Source organism: Chiloscyllium plagiosum, unplaced genomic scaffold, assembly GCF_037043375.1.
Source record: "Chiloscyllium plagiosum isolate Xiang-an unplaced genomic scaffold, Cpla_swu_hap1 HiC_scaffold_9, whole genome shotgun sequence".
NCBI classification, from domain to species: Eukaryota; Metazoa; Chordata; class Chondrichthyes; order Orectolobiformes; family Hemiscylliidae; genus Chiloscyllium; species Chiloscyllium plagiosum.
In genome coordinates, this window is record NW_028270147.1 from 70,572,727 (window position 1) to 70,596,173 (window position 23,447).

The 23,447-nt window shown below is 39.8% G+C and overlaps 1 protein-coding gene across 6 annotated transcripts in view; it reads right to left on the reverse strand.

The window, feature by feature from the left end:
- lrp8 (low density lipoprotein receptor-related protein 8, apolipoprotein e receptor) overlaps window positions 1-23,447 on the reverse strand; it is a 114,935-nt gene that overhangs the window by 71,933 nt on the left and 19,555 nt on the right. Inside the window, exon 1 of one of the 6 annotated variants that reach the window (XM_043699612.2) lies at window positions 14,469-14,487. The exons of the other annotated variants lie outside the window; for them this stretch is intronic. The gene's annotated coding sequence lies outside the window, so the exon portion shown is untranslated. Of the gene's footprint in view, window positions 1-14,468; window positions 14,488-23,447 lie in introns of those variants that run through there. 6 annotated transcript variants of the gene reach the window in all.

Genomic DNA, 23,447 nt, shown 5'->3' on the forward strand with positions numbered 1-23,447 from the left:
AACATTGGGAAAGTAGAACAAAGAGAAGGTTGCTGTGAAGAGAAACAAAGTTAACTTTTTGAGTCCACTGAGCCTTCTTCAGAATGCAAAAGCAGGGTTGATTTTGAAGTTCTGCCATACCTTATTGAATGCTAGAGCGGGCTGGAGGAGACATAAGGACTCCTCCAACTTCTCATATTCTAACACACAAGTGAGTTAGTTAATGTATACTGGAGAGATGGCAGAAAATCAGAAAGAGGGCAGTATTCAAAAAGGAAGTGTCAATTCCAGACCCCATTGGCCTTTCTCTAATTTAGTGTAAAATAATGCAATCAATAATCCTGAATAAATATAAGGTTCATCTATAAAGTTACAAAAAGCAGTCAAAATACATTAAAGGGAAAGATTCTGGCAAGCCAACCTTCTACAATTGGAAAAGTAGACTGTGACAAATCCTATGATAGAGAGATTTCAGTTCTCAAAGGGCTTTCAATTAAGTTCCAGATTATTGACTGTTATTAAACTCAAAGCTGTGGGAATTCAGGTTAGAGTTGTACCAGGAGCAGGGTATGGCTGGAAAGAATGAGTAAGCTGCCTCAGGCTTCAATTTATATCAACCAACTGGATTCATGAACTTAATGGTTAAACACCAAATGGGAACCGTAGTGAAATACAAAAATGATATGTGATCAAAATAAGTGAGTAGTGATAACATTGGCAGTTTAAATTTAATGCACATAAGTACAAATATACACAGATAAAAGAACCATGTATTATACTTCATGAAATATGTTGACTCATGCAAGATGGAATTGCACGAGACTTAGAGTCTTAGACTTCAGCAGCAAGCATGTTGATTCAAAAGGGCTACCTACCCTAATTAATAACATTGGTGACAGACAGATTATTCAGAAAGTAAATCATGAGAGAGTATAGATCATCATTCAGAAAAGAACAATCATAGAAACATAATATCAAAGAATCCCTACAGTGTGGAAGCAGGCCATTCAGTCCATCAGGTCCACACTGAGCCTCCAGAGAGCACCCAAACCAGACCCCATTCTATCCCTGTAACCCCTGCATGTTCCCACGGCTAATCCATCTAGCCTGCACATCCCTGGACACTATGGGCAATTTAACATGGCCAATCCACCTAACCTGCACATCTTTGGACTTTGGGAGGAAACCCCGAGCACCCAAATAAACCCATGCAGACACAGTCAGTGTGGATTGTTAATCAAATACATTGATTAAGAAATCTTGATACTAGATCAAGATTTCCTTTAAGAAAGTAACAAGGAGGGTCAGTGAGGGTATTGCATTTGATGTAGTTTACATGAATTTTGACAAAGCCAGAAAATGTAAAGCTTACGGAGTCCAAGGAAAAATTACAAGTTTGTTTCAAAACTGGCTGAAGGACTTTTGCCCGAAACGTCGATTTCGAAGCTCCTTGGATGCTGCCTGAACTGCTGTGCTCTTCCAGCACCACTAATCCAGAATCTGGTTTCCAGCATCTGCAGTCATTGTTTTTACCTCAATAACAGGAAGCCAAGAATTGACAGGTGGACCAGTCAAAGGGTGGCTTTTCATTGGGATTCTGCAGGATTCAGTAGTGAACAGCAATGAACCCAATGACTTTTACTTAAGTATTCACGGATTCCTGCAGGTGGCAGGACAGATGAAGGAAATGGACAAGGTGGTTTTGGAATACGGTGTAGAAAAAAAAATCACAACACCAGGTTATAGTCCAACAGGTTTAATTGGAAGCATACTAGCTTTCAGAGCGCCGCTCCTTCATCAGGTGCTGATGAAGGAGCGGTGCTCTGAAAGCTTGTGTGCTTCCAATTAAACCTGTTGGACTATAACCTGGTGTTGCATGATTTTTAACTTTGTACACCCCAGTCCATTAGCGGCATCGCCAAATCTTGGAATACAGCGTGTCACTTCATTAGCTGAAGCCTGGAGTAGAAAAACAGGAAGGTGTGCTGGAACTGTAATGTACGAACTAATTTCTCCTCTATGAACATACTTCTGACCCCCCTCTCTCTCTCTAATGATACAAAACTCATCTGCAAACATCTTAGAAATTATCTCCCAGGCAGCTTCTGGTCATTTAACTTCTTCTAAATGCCTTTTTGAACTCTAAGTGAATTTCTGATAGTTTGTGAAGAGGTCAGATCTTCACAGAACTGAAACTAAAATCTATTTTAACTCCACCTTAGAACACAAGTTCTTAAATGAAAATAACAAAATAATAATGAACTTTCCACTTCAAACACAGCACACTGAAAATGCTAGATTCAATAAGAAAGAAAAATCTCAAGCATTAAGAGTGGTAGACATGATCTCTGTGGACTTCAGTAAGGCATTTGACAAGATTCCTCATAGGAGACTGGTCAGCAAGGTTAGATCTCATGGAATGCAAGGAGAACTAGTCATTTTGATATAGAACCGGCTTGAAGGTAGAAGACAGAGGGCGGTGGAGGGTTGCCTTTCAAACTGGATGCCAGTGACCAGTGGTGTGCCAAAAAAATTGGTAGTGGGTTCACTGTTTTTTGTCATTTATATAAATGATTTGGATGTGAACATAGGAGGTTCATAGTTCCTTGAAAGTGGAGATGCAGGTAGATGTGATAATGAAGAAGGCGTTTTAAATGCATCCCTTTATTGGTCTGAGCATTGAGTATAGGAGTTGGGAGGTCATGTTGCGGCCATATAGGACATTGGGTACAATTCTGGTCTCCTTCCTATCGGGAGATGTTGTGAAACTTGAAAGGTTTCAGAAAAGATTTACAAGGGTGTTGCCAGGGTTTGAAGATTTGAGCTATAGGGAGAGGCTGAACAGGCTGGGCCTGTTTTCCCTGGAGCGTCGGAGGCTGAGGAGTGATCTTATAGAGATTTACAAAATTATGAGGGGCATGGATAGGATAAATAGACAAAGTCTTTTCCCTGGGGTGTGGGAGTCCAGAACCAGAGGGCATAGGTCTAGGGTGAGAGGGGAAAGATATCAAAGAGACCTACCGGGCAACTTTTTCACACAGAGGGTGGTATGTGTATGCAATGAGCTGCCAGAGGAAGTGGTGGAGGCTGGTACAATTGCAACATTTAAGAGGCATTTGGATGGGTATATGAATAGGAAGGGTTTGGAGGGATGTGGGCTGGGTGGTGGCAGGTGGGACTAGATTGGGTTGGGATATCTAGTCAGCATGGACAGATTGGGCTGAAGGGTCTGTTTCCATGCTGTACATCTCTATGACTATGACTAAAACTATCATAAAAATAAATTTATATAAAGAAACATCAAAGCAGCTAATTGTTTGTCAGTATCTTTAAACTGTCAACTTAAATATGAACTTACCCCATCCCCCAACTCCTATAGGAGTAGTTTTTGCAATTCAATCAAACATTATTTTAGCTGTAATAATAATCCTTAAAAGTCAACAAACAACTCAGAAGATAGACTGAGGTTGTTTTACTTAGAGCAGAGGAGACTGAGGGTCCACCTTATTGAGATGTATAAAATTATGAGGAGCATTGATATGGTAGACTGGAAGGAACTTTTCCCTCTGATGGAGGAATCAATAACCAGGGAGCATTGATTTAAGGTCAGGGATGGGAGGTTTGGAGGGGGTGTGAGGACTGGAGGGCGAGTGAGGATTTTGTTTTCACCCAGAGGTTGGTGGAAACCTGGAACATCCCGCCTATAAAGGCTGGTTGAGGCAGAAACTTTCATGACATTTTAGAAGTGCACTTAGAAGAGACAAACAAGGCTATGAGCCAAGTGCTGGAAATGGGATTAGAATAGTTAGATACTTGTTTTGATCAGCGCAAACCCAACGGGCCAAATGGTCTTTTTGTTTTCTGTGCTGCAGACCTGTATGACTCTGACTAACTCCATTGAAACTGCAGGAATAAATAGCAATGGTATTTTCTAACCTGCACCAAAAAGCCCGTCAAATCAAAGCAGTCCAGCAGAGTATATGTAAACCAAAGTAACTGCTTAAGGTGTTGGGAAAGGTAAGCAATTCAATTGAAATTGCTGGAGAACTTAAGTAGAATTTAGGCATCTTTGATCTTATAATTAGCGACCCAAATTCTGTTTCAGGCAGCCTCCAGGACACCTGCAAAAATACAAAGAGCCTCTGGACAATAAATGCCTATCCACCAGCAAAGCCCATGTCCCACAAATGAATAAAAAGGACCCAATTTAAGGCTGGACATTTTTCAGACATCCTCAAACATTGACTGATTTGTCAAGCTTGGGCCTTAGGTGTACCTATCTAACATCCATAAATAACATAATAATATCTATTACATGGCTTGTAAATGAGAGTCTGATGTTCACCAGTATCAATTGTAGCAAACATCAAGATTGTTGATGTAAATAGTGAACATTGGAAATAAACGCAATACAGTTTCCCTCCCCACTGGTGTCTACCCTTTTCCTTAGAGTTGGGCAGAAAACCTACTCCATTAACAGCTGCATGTATGGACCAATTGAGACAACACCAGAAACCTTCACTTGACATTTCTTACAGTAGCAAAACCAAAATCAAGAGTTCGGAAAACTGAAGGTGGTATGTGTTTGTAAATTTCACAACTCTTATCTCAACCTGAGTTTTTTTAACAGTCAAGTCACACACAATTTTACCATATTTGAATATGTACTTATCCAGTATGTAGTATTGTAGCATTCATCAAGGTTTGGCAAAATTTTGAACCAACACCTTTCCTGGTAGCTATCCTCCTCCAACAAAATTACTATTAAGCTCCAATGTGGTGATTAATTATGAAAACATTTACTTCAAATATTTGTGCAATAGTCACCCACCTCAGAGCAACAGGATAGAGAACATTACAGGTTGATGACTATATGGAATCAACTCTGACCAAATGACAATCCAGCATCTGAATTGTAAACACCATTTTTTACTTTATCATGAAGAAGCTGGGGTATTTTGATTTTCTCACATTAACAGAAATATTGAGTAATATTAAATGTCCGCCATTTTACTAATGAGCAGCCTGGTACGATTTCAAATTGTGAACAGGCATTTAGCCAACTGATAGATCTTGAGCTAAGGGTTAAAAATGGATACTGCACAACGCTAGTACACCAGGTATGCTTACTCAGTGCACAGAATGAAACAAAATTCAAATGGGTAGTGAATATTCCATGTGGCCAAATCAGTTGGAAAGTAAAATTAGCAGCAACTCAATTGCAAAGACATTGGCTTCACACTGACTGAATCAAAGATTCAGGGAAACTTGCCTGTGCTGATCCCAATATGCTCAGAGTTGAAACGAAGTTTAATTATACCACCTCCTCTCCAAACGTATAATTGAACTGAACTTTTCCAGTGTAACAAAATATAAAAAATTGTAACTAGCACCCTGAAATCTCAATCACATAACTGCCTTGCAGTTTAAGTGGTGCTAAAATAAAAATGGCTCCGTACCATCTGCAGAAATAAAGGTGAATGCCACTCTTGCCTTGAAGAGGATTTATGGCTGTCAAGTTGATACCATTTGCTTGTCACTGTGAGCCATATGGCCCACTTCAACAGCATTTCACAAAATAAGCACTTCAGCAGAATTAACTCTGTGTAGATTTTTTTTCTGGCATAGAGTACAACTAGCCCACTGCTGAGTGAAATGCCTCATTTTCAAAATTTACCTTTGGATGACAAACACTGGTAAATTTGGATTTGCTTAATTGAATAAGCACATCCCAACTTGCTGTTTCAGACAATAAAACCACATAATTCCCAAGGAGCTATTTCTTCTGAAGTAAGATATAAAGGTTTTACAGAAATAATTCTTTCCTGTGTTTGCTGCACATCGTCTTCCAGTTTGGTTTACCTCTCCTAACAAGAATGAGATTGCACCATTTATCCTAGCAGATTTCTTACATGAACCAAGTAGTTCAACCCTAGCGTGCTAACATACAGAAGGCATTAGGGATCTCATCAACACTACAGTTAATACACAGAATATTCTCTTTGCATTCAATGGATGATAACAAAAAGTAAACATTGTTAGGAAAAGATGATCATGCCCATGTTAGAGTCTATACTTTGGATAAAAAAAATTCCTGACAGGGCTTTTCTTTTTATTTGAACTCAATCACACTTATCAGTCTTCCCAGCATGTCTGTCAACACATTCCATCTTTATATATATGGTTTAAACATATTCATACAGTAGTACTTAATACTCCAAAGGTCACAAACCCATAGGAGAAATGAATGAAGACTCTTTTCCTGCCATCACTGGCACCAACGCAGCATTGGGACTGGTCACCATTGGGGAATGCAATATGCAAACTTTTGAGCAATACTTATTGTCTCCTGTGTGGTGGGAAGGCGGATTCTTTTAATCGTGCTCAGCACCTTATCGAGAGAGCTGACATTGGAAATGGGGATCTGCAGAATGTCACCTGCTCTGTCCGTGCTGCAAACCATCCTGAAAATGTCTGTAAGTTATTTCCAAATATAAAGTTTGCAATGAGTGGAAATATTTCAATGATTCTGCTTGCTTCAAAAGAGTAAAATCACAGATTTCAAATCAATTGTGCCTTTTGGATTTCAACAAATTGTCAATTTGTCAAATTCCTAGAAAAATGATTTCAGTCACTTCTCATCCCAAGCTACACTCGGAAGTTTGATATTGTTCAAGGCTCTGTCAAATTAGGATCATATCCCATGAGATCATCCATTTAAAAATGTCCTCATCTCTGACTTTAATGAAATGTGCTCAAACTAATTAAGAGATGTGCCATGCAATTAGTCCTCAGATTAATAGTCTATTGATTAAAAGACGGAATCTTTGAAATCTGAAATACCAATTATCTTGCACAGTCTGCAACTAAAGAGAAATTGGACTGGATTTTAACTCTGTCCAAATGAGTAGGTTTTTAAATGGATTAAAATTGGGTCCAGATTTCAAGCAAGTGCAAAAAGTTATTAATCATCAGACTTTACATTAGAAAGGCGACCATCTTCCTGGGTTCTTTAAGATTAAAAGGTTCAAATGATATCTGGATGGTGCTGAGTATAGCTCCGCAATTACACACAGAAATCATTTGCCCTTTATCATTAGTGACATGACAGCCCAGCTTTACTTTATAAAGTCATAACAACACAGATACATGGAAGTCCTAACAAAGACAAATAGAAAATAGTGGTAACATGCAGTAGATCTGCAGCATCTAGGGAGTGAGAAACAAAGTTAAAACCCAGGGTTTGAGGAGTGACAAGCGCCCCATCCGTCAGCCAAAGTTGAAGGTAATCCCACATTGGCTGGTTCTGGGAGCTCCAGGGGTGTGGCCACTGTTGGCACTGCAGACATACAGCGAGAGCAAGATGGAACTGCCCCTTCCAGTGGAAACTGACTCACTGGAGCCATTCAGCCAGACCCTGAGCAAGTGGGGAGGGCCAATGGATTGAGAGCGAGGACATGTCCACAAGGGGACAACTAAGACATCAGGAGTGCTCATGGGCCACAAACTGCATGGTCAATGAACCTCTTCCCCATCCCAAGCCCACAAGATGGCAGCCAGAATGTACCTTCCCAGTCTCACGCTGAGTAGGGCACCTCTGCCGCTAGTAGAGGCTCTTTATTAGCTACAAAGTATGTCTCCCACTGCCTTGCAACCCGATTTCCCACCACCTAACGTCCTTGCCACTTTGAGGCCCTGTACAATTCTGACCAGCATTTTCGGCCTGAGACATCTAAGCAAAACAGCCAAGCTAAAAGATCATACAGCTGAAGCATCACCTGTTTCACTCAACATATGGAGCACTCAGCAGGTTTCTGATTTTATTACAGACCTTATCTAGGTGCTCCACATTGCTTCAGATGCACACAGTCTCAAGCCTTTTTAAGGCACTAATTATATTATAAGCCCTTTAGCAATGATGTTACCATGTCTTCTCATCACAAGTAAATGGGAGATATCTCAGTGTGATTGTTCATATGATCATGTCAAGTCATTTCTGATAGTTGCAAAACTAAGGCAGAGGTCCTTTCCATATTCAAATTTGGTGACCAGTTCCTGTTTTTGACATAAACACCCTTGTAAAATGACTTGTGAAAGCTAAGCAAACAGTTACCAATCAGACAGCACCAAAGTAGGAAGGAAGATCAATAGTGTTTCAGGTCATAGACTTTCTCTCTCAAAATCATGTCCAGCAAACTGAACAGTGCTAAGCATTCCACTTAGTAGCCAGGTTGGTATCACATTGATTGCAACATGAATATTCATCAGCACCATCAGAAGCAATTTGTAGAAACCAGGATGGTAATACCAATCCATAAATATTATCTTTCTCATTTCCTATATATGACCAATTGTCCTCTGGTCCAGACTTTATACATGCAAATAAAATACCACCTTTAACACAAATCAAATGGCTGTTCCATGCACTGACCCACCCTGCTCCTACTGCAAAGACATAAGGCCTTAAGAAGAAAAACCAGACGAAATGATTTTCATTCCTCCTACAATCTCGTGCTTCTTCAATCCACCTCCCAAACTGTAATGTTCAGGTCTCTAAACTGTGGAATTCTTATCCACCTTAACTTGTTCAAGAAAATAACAGAACAAAAGCCAAAAAGTTAAAAAGTAATATATTTACATGAGAATTGTAGCTAATAGAAGTTGAACATCTCCAGTCCTACTGTTTTGTTTGGAAACAGTTTGTGTACTGCCTTGATAGCATACAATCCTCCCTTCTCTGTACTGGAAATGTTTACATTATATCATTCATATACATTTTGAGGAAAAACTTACTGAAAAAAAACTAATATTTTTGTCTTCTGCATTTTCACCATGAAACTTATTATTTCTGAACGTTTTACAAAGTTGGCACTTGAGGAATAAATGAATTGACAATTCATTTAGCTGTCATTAACTTTCTGCTATTTCAATACATTGTTGTCCAGAAATAGATTTTTATTTTGTATTCTTACATTATGGAGCAGACCAAACCCCTAAAAGGTATATTCAGTGGATGGTCTAAAGTCTAACTTTTTCTTATTTTAAAAGGTAAGTGGTCCAGATGCAATTCAATTGGTTAAACTACTGGAAGTCAAGCAAATAGAATATTTTTACACTACAGTTAAAATACAAACAAAAGAATTGGCTTAACTGTAATCTACTGAAATGCTTCGTAAAATAATAGATATATTAACTATTATTAACTGTTCCTATATAGTAATATCCCATAAACACCCTGCACACTCTTGGCAAAGGCCAATTCAGTAAAATGGATGGTCTCACATGCAATTCTAGCAGCAGGAAGAGAACCCCAGCTTTTAGCTGGAACTTGAGGAAAATGAGCTTCCATACCCAGTTTCAAGACCTCAGCAACTCCAAAAGGCTAAAATTTAAAATCCTGGACCCCATCCATTCAGGCTGCTTCTATTGTTCCAACTTAAGAAAAAACCCAAGGCCTCACATTGCTGTTTACTCTATTAGCTTGGAGCAGACTACTCATCCCTGTCTCAACCTTTCTTCTTAAATAAAGAAGGACAGAATACACCTCTTAAAGCCACAGTATCATCACACTTATTAAAATACTAATAACGCTTTATTTTATTTAAACAGAAGCTACATTGAAACATTTGTCAAACTGTTTCCAAATTGCAACAAACTCACATTTCTGAGATTTATGTTTTCCCCTCTGCTCTCCAAGGCACATTCCCTGAAGCTCTCCTTTGCATTGACACAGTCACTTGGTTAATGGGTCTTGCACTATCTTTTTGTTTTTGTAACCTGAACTACGAACATTGGCAGAGAACTTAACCACTGGGCACAAAACAATACTAAATCTTATTCCTGTCCTCTCCTGATGTACATACACTCATATTTACAGCACGGATCACTGGAATACAACTTGGAAAGGGAACCTTGAGATGGTTTTGCTTTGCATGTCTGCCATACCCAGGATTAGCAGCGGCAACAGAGTTCATAACAATGGAAAACAACCAAACCAGTTTTATACCTTGGCCAGACTGCCCACCATTAGACAGAAACTACTGGGGATTAATCATGGTGTAGTTTAAAAATTAAACATGCACCTGGACAGGATACAAGAAAGGTTAGTGTTTGAATAGATAATCCATTTCTCAATTTTTCTTCTGACTTTTCTTCACTGTTATGACTTTGTTTTGCTCTTTCTGGGAGGCAGAGTGTTAATATGATACAACTTGTAATCCTGAATCACAGCCTCATGCTCCAGAGGCAGGAGCTCAAAGCTCACAAAGTAATTGGGAGAATTCAAATTTAAATAATTGATAGGTAAAGATTAAAAGATAATCTCATCAATAATGATCGTGAAACTACAGATTTATTGTCATTAAAACCCATCTGATCACTAACACATTCAGGAAAGGAATTCTTTCAGCCTTACTTTGTCAGGCCTGAATGAGACTCTAGACTCTCAGGATGTGTCATCATTAACTCCTACAGGCCTGGCAAACTATTCACTTGTACCAAATTGTGACAGAAAAAAATTAAGAGTAAAACTGGACAGATGACCCAATATAAACCTAGGCACCAAAATTGACAAAGATACACACTGCCCTACAAAGTCCTCCTCACTAACATCTGGGGAGTTCTGTCAATATTAGGAAAAGCTGTCCCCCAAACTAGCCAAGCAATAATCAGATATAGTAATAGCCACCTACTCATACCTTGCTAACAACATCCCAGATCATGATCGTTTGGAACATTTCCTTGCTCCCTTGATTCCCATCTACTGCCTTCCCTCAGCTAATGGATCAGGGCTCCCCCATGTTGAACAGTATTTGCAAGAAGGTCAGAGTGTAGCAAGGGCACTGAATGAATTCTGGATTGGAGGCTTCATTATCCATCATCCAATGCAGAATGGTAGCGCCATTACTAACTAAACTGGCAGAGCATCAAAGGACCTTTTGGTCAGACGAAGCCTGCAGCAAGTGGTGAACCTGCAAGAGTGATGATTTCGCTCTCACCAATAAATCGGTCACAAACGTATCTCTCCACAACAGCATTAGTCGTAATAATAATTGCACACATGCTTTTGGAAAGGAAGGCCCAACTTAATCAGAGGACACTATCCATCATATTGTGTGATATTACCATTCTAAATGGGATAGATTCAGTACAGACACTGGGAATAATATCCTAGAAAACATGGGCCATTTTGCACAGGTTAGGATTTTCCTCTCTACAGGATGGTCATAGGCAACAAAGATTCATCATCCCCTGCAATGTATAGCTCAATCTTAGACTAGGTGCGAGTACCAGGATTGTGAGAATCTAACTTGACACCAATGATATCATTTACAAGGCAATGAGGGGTCAAGAAGTCATCTTTGCAGTCTTTAGAAAAAAAGATGAGAACAATAAAGGCTGCAAATGAAAAACAGAATGAGTGAGAAAGGAAACAGAAAAGAAAAGTGACAAAGACAGAAGAAGGGTTCAAAAGACCTAAAGCAAAAGTAGCAATTGAGACATTACATTAAGTCAGGAGAACAGGGCCACATATTGATTCTTCCTGGTATTTCAAATCACATCTCAAAATGATAAATTGCATTGAGGAGGAAAGATAAGCACACAACTAATCATAACCTTAAATCAGACTGCAACTCTGGAGATTAATTTTACCTTCCTGCCCGAGTTATAACGTATACAAACATTGAGACGGTCACATTTTTGAAACAACTGGAAATAACGGGTCATCCTCCAAATACAGTGCAAGGGAAAGAAAATATAATTCCTTCAGTTCCCAATTGTGGGCTGACTATACAAGCAAGCATTGGAAGAATTCTGCCTTTTGTCTGCAGCTTCCTGAGTTCATAGCAAATAAATAACACGAGAGAAAAAAAAAGAGATGTTCACTGTTCTTTGTGAACAGCTACAGCTGCCTCTGGTAGACCATGACATCATTTTCAACTAACCACAAGGGTCGCTTATACAAAAGTCTGCTGTCAAAATGTTTGTATAATTTATGAATCACTTCCATCTCAGAGAGACTCCATCAAACTAAATGTATCCCAGTTAATAGGATGCAATTTTATATTGCTTTCCTTTTCCCTTCCCCAGCAGTCATTCTTTAAGAGGAAGCTACTGCAGCTTGTATGGGCTGGGTTACATTGTCACTTTACATGTAAACAAGCATATTTTCCAGCCAGCCTATTCCCAACAATGATCAGAGGGAGAGATTCTTGCTGTTTTTCTCATCTCCTAACCCTTCAACTGAGTTGGAGGTTATCACAGCATTGACCATTGTTTGAACATGAAACTTTCCAAGCCTGTGATTCAATGCAACACAGTGTATGGTGGACTTAGCTACTAAGATAGTGGTTATGTTTCCCCAGCTATAATTTACGTTAGCCCATTTGTTGGTGCTCATGCTTTTTACCAGCATCCTTGCATGGGGTGGGGCTGGCAAAAAATGTAAACAAAGATTCAGAAATCAACTTAATGTCTTTTTATTGTAGAAATTAGGAGGTTTGCCCTTTGTAAGCCTCACCTCCCAGCTCACAATAACACCGCCTTGTACACCCATAACTAAAAAGGGACTGAATGGCCCATCCCTGCTCCTATGTTACTATTTATGCAGAGGGAGCTCAACAATCAAAGCCAGGTATTTTGAAACATCTTTTAAATTAATAGGACGCTTTTAAATGCACCAAAATAGACAAAGGCAGATACTTTTATTTAAATGACAGGTTTTGGTTAGATGGGGGTTTAAAGTGTTAATAATCTAAACCCAACCTGCCTGCTTCTGGTTCTAATAAAGGCAAGGGTTTTGAGAATGGAAGTATATTAGAACTTCAAATGTTATAACAGGGCTATTTGTATTTGGCTATTTGAAATTCAACTTCATCTGACTGGGCTTCATGGGTGAACTAAAGAGAGGCTCAGACTGACCAGGTAAGGGCTTCTCCCACCCAGCCTGCTTGGACAAAGCCCACAGTAAGATGTCCCCAACCCCATGACCCTACGATCTGCAACCACTCCTTGCACCATACCCCAAGGCTTCCTTCCAAAACCCTGAAGGTGCACCAAGCTATTCCTGGCTCACCAATGTGAAGTTACTAATCTCTCTGGGCTTTTCCAACTCCAGATTTAAATGGTGCTGCATTGGCTAACTAGTGAAGACAACACTCATTTCTTATGTTACCTCATGTTCCTCATGCAGGCCTGAGGTTAAAATTCCCATTGTATCTCAGAATGATCACAGTAGTTCCTTCTCACACTTATAAGAAGGATTCTGTTTTTATTCTATCAAGTGTCTGTATGACCATCTAAAAACAGCAAGTTAACATCAAAGCAGAAAGGGCTCTTATGGTGCAGAGGTAATGTCCCAACTCAATTCCAGCTGCTCCAGTGGTGTGTAATAATGTATCTGAACAGGTTGATTTAAAAAAGAAATGAGTAGGAATAGGCCATTCAGTTGCCTGCTTTGCCATTCTAGATCATCTACCTTGACACAATTTTTCCCTGTTTATTTGTAATTCATTCATGGATGTCATCAGCACCTTAAATCCTATTCATCTCTACCATAAACATACTCAGTAACCCAAGCTCCAACAGCCCTGTGGAGTGGAGAGTTACAAAAGTTCTCTACACAGTCAGTGAATCAATTCTGCTTCATCTCAGTTTGTCCCTTATTCAGAAACAGTCCTTACTGTTTTTAGACACTCCAAGCGGGAGAAACATACGTCCTGCATCTACCTAGCCTACTCCTTTAAGACTTTCATGCAACCCACGAAAGTCAGGAGGATCAGAGAGGGGAATGCTGCCCTAATTTTAACTATCTACCCCACCTGAATCCAACAGGATGAGCAGAGTTAAAAATTATACCTAGAAATGTCTAAATCCCAAGACTTGCATCACAATGAACTTAAATAATTTATACCCATTTTCACTTTTTGAAAGTTCACGCTTTTCCACCCCATCACAATGCAGGACTGTTGTGGGAAGGAGAAATGAGATTCATTAATCTGCTCATTCTCTCTCTCTCTCTCAACAATCTCAACCAAACTATAACATTCAGATGTGCTGCTGAAATATATCTCTCTTTCCCACCCCCCTCTGATTGCTGCCTCTGGAAAACATCACAATGATTTCAGAAACACAATAGCTTTCATCACCTTTGTTTATAGGTAAAACCTTCAGCTCAGTTCCAAGTCGGACACTTCCAAACTTTCCTAAGTTTTTAAACTCAGTGCAACATAACTACTATTCCATTGTAACAGGACTGCTGGAGAAGTCTTTCATTTCTAAATAGAGGCTGTTTAACTTTGTACCTCTTTTCTCAGTCAGAATCTTCCAACCCAAGGTAAATAGCCTTTAAATACTTACAATTCCAATTTTTTAAACACTTGCATCACGTTCCTTTATAATCTATTCTTACTCCAGTGAAAGAAGAATCATATTTTAATGGTAGGGCACTTATCATAGGAACAGAGACCCTTTATTGTACAAACACCAACCTTTTCATCACCCTCCAGATTTTGTGTAAAATTGCCACTCTTCAGCGTTGAATATATCATAAACTTTAAAAGCAGAAGTTTTCACATGACCTATCAAAAAACAGACCTTATTCAGACTGAGAAACACAGAAGCCACTATAACAGCCTAGTCTAAAGTTTTTCAGCATATATTTGTTTCAAGCATTGGAGCAAAGACATGGTTATTTTGGGAGTTAAATTAGGCCATGCCTAATTTAACTGAATACTCCACATACAACATTTCACCTCAACATTTAACTTCCAAAAATAAATCTTAATCAACTGAATTTCACTGCCCTTTATAACTATGTCATTTTCAGCTCAGACGGATCCTTCTTCAGTGATGGTTTCAGGAGCTTGCTTCACTGTGGTCAGGTGATCACAGCAACTGCTTTAGGTGCCTCTTTGTAATCCACAAGGGTCTCCAACATTAGAATCAGATGACGCAAATTGAGTATTGATTGTTACTGTTATTGTAAAAACAAACTAAGTGCACAGCTGGAAAACAGAGCACTAGGCTGTGTGTGTTCCATTTGTAGCATCGTTTACATTATGGTGCACTCCTCGACCCAAAATCCAAGGCTTCTCAGATCTCACAATTTGAACAGGAGCTTGTGGTTAAACCACTGGATGTTCACAGTTTTCATTTTGGTCTTAAGGCAAATAAAAAAAAGAAAGCTACTCACCAGCAAGCTGAAATAGTTAAATGAGGAACCCCAGAATATTTGCTTGTAGATGATTGGTAACTGGGAATTAAAATCCATTACAGATTTTCATATTTATGCACTGCAAAGCGCATTGCCAGGATTTTACACATGCCTGTACTATCATGTTAAAAAGCCTACATGCAATTTGTAGTGTGACATTATCAGCAATTGGATTGTTTATTTTCCAAAGTTGCTTTTTGTAGAATCCACATGTAGAGTGACTATCATTTCATCAGTCTGACCTGGATTTAAACCATGTATAAAAGCCGATATATAAACCCAATTCACCACCCAGCCTCTCCTGTCTTCCCCACTCCTGCCCTCTTGTTGTTTCAGCAACATTCTGGATTTATATTTTAAAACAGCACTTTAGACACTGGACTATAAAATTTGCTGAAATAGTAACCTCACAAGTGTTTGTACAACGGCAACTGCCATAATCAATACTTCATATGTACAGTCATTAACAAAAGACAAATGTCACCAAGGAAGACATAATCATACACTGGGTGTCCAGCAAAACATCAGTTACATTTACAATAGACAATATTGTTTCCAGCTTTCAGTCACCAGCCAAACTCCAAGGCAGAACCGTGACACTGCACCAAACTGAATCACAAATCTTTGCAAACACTATGAGGAACAACCACAGATTCTGAAAGTGCACTCAGCTAAGTAGTGGAGTGGTGTACAGTGCTGAGACTCAGAATTTTAAAGTCCTGCTACTAATTTCTCTTATACCAAGCCGTCAATTTTATTAAATAAATGTTTGGACTAAATTAAAGGAAAATTTATTGAATTAAAGAGGAAATGAATGACACTGAAGAAGCTTCAAAGTAATACGTGGATGGTCAGGCAAGTTATTAGTTATAGTAAACCATAAAGACCAGTATCAGTCTGCACGCAGTCTTGAAATAGTTGCCTCAGTGAAGGTTGAGCTGGGGTCTACAATGAACTTTAATATTTCTGGCTTTCAGCTTAAAATATAAAATCAGATAAACCAGAGTTTGCGTGTCAGCAATGTCTGTTGGAGAGTATGACAAACTGATCAGCACAGGATCAAGTTGGGAATGATACTCTAAGCAGCCTATCTGCTATTAATGACAAGACCCATTTAAGAAAGGCCATTTATGCAAGGTATCAGACAATTGCCAGCACCCAGGTACAAATATCTAACCACGACAACCAAGTGAGGAAGGGTGAAATGGCAGATTTCTTTCCAATCATCCAAGTTGCACAAAACAACACTTCATGGCTATACTTTTCTCCAATTAAAATGTCATGAACTATGACGGTTTCCTCCCACCGTCCAAAGATGTGCAGGTTAGGTGAATTGGCCATGCTAAATTGCCCGGAGTGTTAGGTGCATTAGTCAGGGGTAATTGTAGGGGAATGGGTCTCGGTGGGTTGGTCTTCGGAGGGTCGGTATGGACTTGTTGGGCCGAAGGGCCTGTTTCCACACTGTAGGGAAGCTAATCTAATCATGATCCAATTAAAAGGCAGTTTGAGCGCAAGAGCATTTTTATTAGACAACATCAAGGATATGGCCTATCAGACTCAAAATTAAAAGGAGATAGTGCCCATGTCAAAAGAAAGATAAAAGAACATATACTGTATTATAGAATCTTGGATGTCCTTGAGGTGCAAGGATCTAATCTATAATAAACACAGGATGCCCGACTGGAAAGGAACATCACTTATCATTGAACGCCAAACTACACCCATGACTCATTGTATATATAGCTTGTCCCCGAAGGGAACAGACAGTTCTGCAGATCAATCCCAGCATTCTGTTTCATTTTATTATATCCAGAAGTGTTCTTCAACAAAACTGAACTTAATTTCGCCCAAATGACGGTAATATTTCTTTCATTGATTAACCACCACAAGTAGAGGGTCTGCATAAAAAATGCGATGAGTTCTAGCGAGGCAGGTCATTGCCCATAACCTAAGGAATTAATACTCCATAAGCTCCATGTAGAGGTGAATTAATGATTCTCCACAGGCTTTGCAGAGGTTATCACATCCCTCTCCCTCTAAGTCCGAGGGGGTCCCCTCACTCGTGTGATGTTTGGGCTTCCTGCATCATTTTGCCTGTGGCCCCAGCCCTGTGCTTTCCAGGTCTGGTCAGGGGAGCACATAATACATAGGCGATTGTCACTCCTGTGAAGACCGAAGAGTGCCTGCAGGGGGCTATTCCTTGGTTTGCACGGACATGCCTACATCATCTCTCAGGAGGATTCCTACCAGAGATAGTCGATGTGTTTTTTTCTTGTGATCTTCTCTTTGGTTTTGACCATGTATGATATCAGTCCCGTTCTTTAAGGATAGCTCTCTAGGTATCCTGGGAGTTATCTCCAAACACTTTACGTGGACCATGTCTCCCCCTTGTACTTTCAGACCTAGAGAAACTTCAACTCAGTTTTGTTCCTGGGAGTCAGAGTCCCTTTCTATGGCTTTCATCCTCTCAACATGTTCTTGTTGACTCTGTACCAGAGGTGTTTTATCTCATTTACCTGGGAAACACATTTTGCCCTTTTAATTGGATTCCAGCCTCAAAAGAAACACCGTAAGACCGCCACTAAACTCTCCAAATGTTCCTCTGTAGTAACTCCTGAGGTTAAAAAGTCAGAGAGACTTTCACTTTGAGTACCCTTTGGAGGATGTTCTCCTTTTAAAATGATGCAAACCAAAGCCACTCCAACTCATTGCTGTGGGAAGGCAGCCAACATCAAAGACCCCCTCTCACCCATAATGTCTCCCAACCTCTTCTGTCAGGCAAAAGATTCAAAAGCAGAAAACAGATGTACCAACAGTTTCAAGAACACCTTCTTCCCTGCTGTTATTAGACTTTGGAATGGTCCTCTCAAATTAAACACTGATCTTGCTTTTTGAGCACCATTGCAGCCATAACTTTGTATTCCTCATGCTATTCAATCGCCCTATGATCTTTGTATATTATGATCTGCTGTACTGCACGCAAAACCAGACTTTTCATTGTACTTAGGTACACGTGGTAGTAACAAAATCAAATCAAAAGGGCAAGCCAGTGTTATCACACAGAACTTTGTCAGTAGTTACAGTGACATATTTTTCTGGATGACACCTCAAGCTCCAGTTGGAAGTAGGTGTGACTTGTATTCAGTTTACAAAACACATGAAGCAGACTCAGCTTTTCATACAAGTATTCTATTTTTAACACAGTACGTCTGTCTAAGCAAGAAACTCTGTTGACTGCCCTCATAATCCCCACAGAGAGAGAGATACCGAGTTGTCAGATTTTACAACGAGGTTTACTGGTGTGGTCCATTCAGCAAATTGTATTCAGCATATGATGCCAAGTTCCTCTAGATGCTCCAATTCACCCTTTACTTTGCTGCATAGGGTATTGGGGTTTGGTTGTGCCTTGAAGTATTTTGGACAGGCTCTGGGTATATCTCGATCTTGACCCTGGTACCATTACTTTTTCCAGGCTTGCCAGATACTTTAAACTCTTTATGATACCGGAAGATAGGACACCCAAGTCATCAGGATAATGACTTTTTGTCCTGAAAAGAGTATCTCATTCTTTCAGCATACTCAGACCAATCCTCCACACCCGCATCATAAAGTTCCAGTTTCCCAAACAACAGCATTCCCAATATTTCCCCATCACGGTCTTACTGAGTTGGTTGGAAGGCAAGATTGCCCAAATCTTTTCTTAACTCTCATCACCACTGTGATATTGCAGGAAGCCCAACTGGAAAGGAACATTATTTATTGTTGAAGATCAAAATAGAGTCACTACTGATGGCAATATATAGATTAGTCCCAGCCCTGGACAGACATTCCAGGATCTGCTTTTATTTTTATGTCCAAATGTCTTTTACACATAACCGAAGGGTCATTTCTCCCCATGACCAAATCACCATGTTTTTTTCTTCATCAATTAAACACCAACAGCAAGTCACACGTGGAGCCAATTGGATATTTACATACAAAGCCCATTAAAGGTTGCAAACTATCAAAGGCAAGAGAGAAGTGAGATTGAGAGGGAACTAAATCAAATGGAATTGGAAGGGGAGAAAAAGCACTTTAGCCCCTATAGTGCCCATTGCTCTCTAAAGAGATCGCGAGTGGACACCAAGGGTTTGCTTGTGTTTTTGCATCCTGCAGTGCTCATACACATAACTGAATAGTTTTATTTCCCATCACCAAATCATACACTTTTTTTCCCCCACCACCAGTAAATCCTGCATGTTTAAAATTGAATAATTTGCATGCATAGCCCCTTAAGGGCAATGCAAACCATCAGAAGTGAGGGACAAGGAACTAATTTATAATTTGCTGATCAACCAGTTCAGAGACACCACTGGAGTAGGTTCAGCTTGAACCCAGTCCTCCTAGGTCAGAGGTAGGGACACTACCGCTGTGCAACAGAAGTCCTTTGGGTCTGTTTTTTTTTAAATCCAGAAGTACTCTTATGCACAACTGAATGGTTTTCTTCCCCATCACCAAATCAGTGTGACGGACATCTTTTTCCTTCACCTAATAACCAGTACCAGTAAATCACCCGTGTAGCCATTTACATGCAAAGCCCGTTAAGGTCAATACAAACCATTGGAGGATTAGGGAGAGTGGGAGGGGCTACATCAAAATGGAGTTGGAGGGGGCAGACAAAGCACTGTATCCTCTGCAGTGCCTACCCCTCTCTCAAGAGATTGACAGTACTGATGGACATTGTGTGCTCCCTCTCCAATAACACCCTGGCATGAACTGAACAGCAGAAGAGGCAGCCTGTTACCAAGGGAACTCATACTCAAACTGCACGAGGAGATTAATTACGATTCCCCATGGGAGTGTAAGGGTTATCATGTAACCCGAGACAACAAGTGGTTAGCTGATTTCTGGGACTGTCAGCGGTAAAGAACATCATGGATACCTTTTAACTCCTCGGTTCCAGTCACTGTTTGCCACTGGGCTTTTCTTCTTCAGAAAGAAAGTGCAAGACTGCTCCCTACATCTGATAAACTTGCTTATTAGCAGGGTCAAGAGTCAAGGAGAATCATTTCATGTCTTTAGTTCTTCCCAAATCCTCTCCAAAGCTTGAGACACACATTTATCAAATCCTCTAAGGTAGCTTCTATGTTTATACCACAGTTAGTTTACCCAGAAGATTTAAACTGCACTCTAGATTAGAAAACAATTAAGGGGAAGCATGTCAGGCTAGAAAATGTCAAACCCCCCATTCAGATGACCAGCACTATTATCAAGCACACTAGGATCACATACTGTTCCCTCTGTTCTCTAACAATAATAGGCTCAGCCCCAAACTGAAAAATACTGCCTCCCACTGACATTTTTATTTGTGAGTAAGTAACAATTTAGTCTCAATTTTTTTCCTATTGGGCAGCTGAAACTAGATTGAAATGATTTTCAACATGTAACCCTGGCAAATTGCAAGGAGGAAGCTTTCAACCAACAGCCTGGGTAAATTCAAGCACAAAATCAAAATAGGGACAAGTGTTTAATATATCTATAAATCAAACTCTGTTTAAGGTGGTTAGGTCCCATAGAATTTTACGGAGGGAGGATGTACTCTGAAGAGAATGCAGAGATGGTTCCGTGTGATTGTGCAAGTTGAGTGAATGGGTAAATGCACGGCAGATGAAATATAATGGTCAGTAAATGTGAGGGCATCCACTTTGGTCACAAAAACAGGAAAGCAGATTATCTGAATGGCAATAGATTGAGAAAGGGGGATCTGCAGCAAGACCTTAGTGTCCTTATCCACTAGTTGCTGAAAGTAAGCATGCAGGTGCAGCTGGCAGTGAAGAAGGCAAATGTTGATCATTATAGTGAGAAGATTTGAATGAAGGAGCAGAAATATCTTGCTGCTTGGTGAGGAGATGTATTGATAACGAGAGTGAGAGAATCAAAGAGTGCAGGAGGTGTCATGTGGGCGGCACGGTGGCACAGTGGTTAGCACTGCTGCCTCACAGCGCCAGAGATCTGGGTTCAATTCCCGCCTCTGTGTCTGTGTGGAGTTTGCACATTCTCCCAGTGTCTGCTCCGGTTTCTTCCCACAGTCCAAAGATGTGCAGGTCAGGTGAATTGGCCATGCTAAATTGCCCAGAGTGTTAGGTGAAGGGGTAAATGTAGGGGAATGGGTCTGGATGGGTTGCTCTTCGGAGGGTCAGTGTGGGCTTGTTGGGCCGAAGGGCCTGTTTCCACACTAAGTAATCTAATCATATGCTATAAGATATTGTGGAGATGAACATGGGTGAAGGGGAGCAATTTGAACATGAGAATAGGTAGTGAGTCATGGTAGAACAAGGTGCTGGGTTAGCAGAACACAGACACAGAGAATGGCAAATGTCTTTTGGACAGGTTAGATGCTATAGAGGGTTTGAGAATAGATGACTGGCAAGGAGCAACTTTAATTTCTTCAATGTAAAGATAATACTTTTAAGGGCATCACCAACATTAGAGTTGAGGCTGAGGCAAAAGGAGGATGATGCTGCAGAGATGGAAATATGAACTGTTAAAATGATGGATTGGAGGTATAACTCCAAGTTGAACAGACCAAAGCTTAACATGGTCTGATTCCACTCCCTGTAAGGGATTGAGGATGGCGAGATTAATGAGAGGAGGGCTAATGTGGTAAACAAGAACAGCAACTCCAGTCTTTCATTGGAAAAAATTTGCATAATTGAAAAGAAAAGAAGGATAGGCAGCCACAACAGATGATTTTATTAAAACTAAAAGGCTTGAAAGACCTCATACAAACAACAATCACATCCACAAATGGATGACTGAACTGTTTAGAACATACAGTTCTATTTTGGGCTTTGAAAATCTAAAGGCAGTCGATTGCTATAATTGACTGATTTCAGGGTCACTGGATTCTTGTTAGTGTACACATGCAGGAATTAAATTATTTTGCTCCAGTTAAAGGCTAACATTTTTCCTCGACTTTGGCAAGATTATGCACAACTAAAATTAATTTTTAGGATCGCAGGAGATTTCAACCAAAAAAATGGGGTAACATGTAAAATTCTTAATGCAAGAAGATTTTGAACATCTAAGTCTAATGTGATGAACTCCACTAATAGTAATAATGGACACATCAGATCCCAGGATGAAAACTGGTTTGAGAAGTTCTTTTTAATTTTTCCAATTGGTTAACAAGATGCTTCACTACTGAACCGTACTCTCAAGAGGCAAAGATATGGTCATTAACAACAGAACACACTTTTATAACACAAAGGCAGCAAAATGTTGTGCAGAAGATAGTTAGAAAAATCTTAACACAAAAATATTAGAAGAAAGTTACAATTTGTTTCCCAACACTATTCAATTCAGAGATTCAATCCCAGAGAAATATCACTTCTTTATGAGCTTTTTAAATAATTTCTTAGCAGATGCTTTCTGGTTTCTTTCCCCTGGGCTTCAGATACCATTTTTTAACAATTCAGTTCCAGGCCCCTGGTGTGAACCTCCCACAGTTCTGATGCCCAAACATTCCCAGTTCTAACAACATTAAGACTCCAATACATGCTCTCTTAGCTTTGAACTTCCACAAATTAGAAATTACTTCTGCTGAAGTAACCAAAAAAAAATTGATTCACTTGCTAGGCGAAAACTATTCACTTTGAAACTTAATTCTTCATTTCTTCTGAAATAAAAGCTTGAACCCACTGTTTTGAAGTCAAAACTAAATTAATTGCCTTAAACATGTTTACACTGTCATAAATCTAATCTATAACCACTTTATCCATTAATACCACAGTATTTCTCTGAGACAATGGACTACAATCACATGTTCCTGGTACAGGGTGTATTCAGGTCATCATCTAAATGAATTTATGACTTTGCTTTTAAGAAAAATGAAACACTTTCACATGAGTGACCCACATGCAACTGCTCTTATTTTAAAGTTCCAATTTCAAAATACAATCACCTAGGACATTACCAGTAAAACCAGGACAGCTGTTCACAACACAGCACATTAGAGGGCTGGCTTTGGTTACTCTATGACATCCTCAAAGGACTTGCCTGGAGCATCAGAGGCTGTGGAGTGACCTTATAAAAGTTTATAAAATCAGGAAGGACATGGACACGGTAAATAGACAAGGTCTTTTCCCCGGGATAGGGGAGTCCAAAAGGACAAAGGTTTAAGGTGAGAGGGGAAAGATTTAAAAGGGATCGAAGGGGCAACTTTTTCACACACAGGGTAGTGCATTTATGGAATGAGCTGCTGGAGAAAATGGTG